The following is a 3042-nucleotide window of genomic DNA, read 5'->3' on the forward strand; positions in this document are numbered from 1 at the left end:
TGTATATCAAAATATTAAGGTAGTGTGTGAAAAAATCAAGTTTATTTATTCTTTAAATATTTATTCTTAAGATATTTATTCTTTATTCTGACATATATTTACATAAAATATTTAATAAGTCATAAACTATTAATTTTTTTGTAATTGTACCTTAATACTTTTATGAAAAGAATAATGGGATGATTAAAAAAACAGTTGAAAAAAAACACACATTGCTTAAAAAGATATATATATAAAAAGGATAATTTTTTTACGTAAGCAGCTATGTGTTTCTTTTTCATCAATTAATTCATCTTATTATTCTATTCACAAAGTATTAAGGAATTACAAAAAGAATTAATAATTTACGAGTTATTTAATATTTTATGTTAATATATACCAGAATAAAGTACCAAATATCTCTATTAGCTTTCTAATATCACTATTTTAATACTTTTACATGCAAAGTAATTACAGAAGTCATATTGTGTAAACAAATTATTCAATTCTATTTTAAAAAGTGGAGGTGAACTTGGAATCTTCAAAGCGCCTCTTCCACCAATAGAAAAATTATTACTAATATATTGTATCCTTCTTGACTACACAACTACAATAAATATATCATTTCATATCTCTAAACACAGCGGAAACATTCTAACAGAACAGAGTTACTGCTCTACCCTATATACGTATACATATATAATAGAATAAATACGTACATATAAAGTAGAACGTGTTCTAGATCCTCTTGACAATTAATTCTTTTGAATTTAACTCTTTCGCTCCTAACGCCGGCTATGTCTGGCATCCACGAAGTGATTCTAGCTACAGCCAGCATTCGCGAAGTAATTCATTTATAATGTCCTTTGTAATAAGAATTACGTCAAATTATCATGTACAGTAATATACAGCTAAGCGTAACTAATTTTATTGAATAATATATTTAAACATGATAAGTAGTCGTAGGATATTGATGTTTATAATGTCACTGGCATGAAAGGGATAATTAAAAAACCGTTTACAAAGAAATTATAATCATTTTTAGAAATAGTTCTTTTTTTTTAAACATGTAAAGGTGGCGTTGTTCCGGCGTAAAATGTATTTTTAAACATCAAGGACTCACATATAATGTATACATTTTTGGTTGTGGGGTCCCAATCAATGGTGATATTCCGGTGGACCGATTTCTGAGCGAAAGAGTTAACAAAACTATTTTCATTAAGTATCATAATAACATACTTTCTTTCAGATGTATTCCACAGTTTTGTCCGTTACAATAATTCTTGCGCAGGTATGTGACAAACTTCTATTCTCGCAATAATGCATGAGAAATTTTGTTTGATTATGGTTTAGTATAAATAAGACACTCGCGTGTATATATATATAATTAAATGTATAATTAAATTTTATTTAAACCAAAATCTTGTCATAACAATCAGAAAGAATTTCTGGTTGTTATGATAAAATTCGTGATTTTACAGCCAGTAGTAGAACTATATTATTATATAAGTATTATATTATTTATTACATTATAAGAATTTGTTTAATATTTGTCAGCTTGGTTGGGAACTTGGCGATGTCAATTAGTTAAATCACATAAATAGTGACGATAACAATTAGTTATTTTAATCTCAGCGATTTAGTAGTGCAATTATTGTGTCAATCAAATCAGACAAATATACTGTATTGGTTTGTGTCGTTGTGTTGTTTCCTGTAGTGAATTGGAACAAAGTGAGTATCATGACTGACGAAAAAACGTTTTTTCTTTCGTCATCAATATAATTTTGAGAAAAATGCATAGAAATTTGAAAGTTATAACAATAACATTAATTTGAATTTTTCTGTGTTACCTATATATTACTTTGTAAGTACTTTATAGATTATGGGTGCATGATGCGCCCAAATCATCCATCATTTATCCTTCCTTACATTCGATGAACAATATCGAAGAAATAATACATTATGAATAAAACGAAATGTCTTCATAATTAATAAAAAGACATGCTTGATCAATAAGATATTCTACGGGTAGTTAACAAGAAAAATTTATCCAATTAACGACTAATTCTGATATGTTTAACAAGATTCAATTATAAATGCCATTCAAAATACAATAAAAATGATATTATTTTGTAGTAGCATAATCAAAAAATTAAAAATGCGAGATTATACGAAAGCGTTGAAAATACATATATGATAACACAAATTTTATTAAACCAATTATTACTATAATATTGATAAACGGAATGAAATATTAACAATAAATGAACTGTATTTACTTTTAATTGTTAACTTGCAATTCTAAAATTTATTAAAATTTATATGATAAAATTTAACAAATTTACTTTGTGATACGTTGGTTAGCATCCAATACAAAGAAAAGTAATCTTTATGATGGAAAGTGAATTTAATGTATTCTGATTCCACGTAAAATTTATAAGATCTATCTGCAAAGAAAAGTTATACTATCCGTCAAATTTGAACAATGTTTATAGGAGGGTATGAATTCCAAATTTTTTAGACGGCTTATTATAATAGTGATTATTTGGCAGGATGATAATTAAAGTAATCATTTTTATCGCGTCTTTAATATAATATTAAAATTAGCGTGTAAAAAAATATATTATAACACATTGCTAAAAATCACCTTTTATGAAAAATAAATGGATAGAATAATTTTCTTGTGAAATAGGGGTTACGAAAAGGTATTTATTTTTAATAATAATAAAATACATGCGTTATTGTAATTTTTCATAAGTATAGGTACAAATGTGTCTTGGATACCGACTGCTCGAGATGATCCCGACCTGAGAATAGTGATATTTCAAGAATTATTTTTATACTAATCAATTTATTATATGTTTAAATTTAACAATTTTTTATTTTTTAGTTTCTTTCAGAAATTTTAATATTAATTCCGCTATATATACATATGTATTTGATTTACCTTAAATTCATATATTTTTTAATTAAATTCATGTATTTGCGATAACATTGTTAAAAGAATATAAAGCATTTTGACAAAATTATTTAAGTCGACAAAAATCAAAATTTATTAAATAC

The 3042-nt window shown here is 25.3% G+C and overlaps 1 pseudogene; it reads left to right on the top strand.

Annotated features, from left to right (window-relative positions):
• Positions 1 to 3042, top strand: part of LOC108750877 — a 23867-nt pseudogene that overhangs the window by 15911 nt on the left and 4914 nt on the right.

The sequence above is a fragment of the Trachymyrmex septentrionalis genome, unplaced genomic scaffold (genome assembly GCF_001594115.1).
Source record: "Trachymyrmex septentrionalis isolate Tsep2-gDNA-1 unplaced genomic scaffold, Tsep1.0 scaffold377, whole genome shotgun sequence".
Taxonomy (NCBI): Eukaryota; Metazoa; Arthropoda; class Insecta; order Hymenoptera; family Formicidae; genus Trachymyrmex; species Trachymyrmex septentrionalis.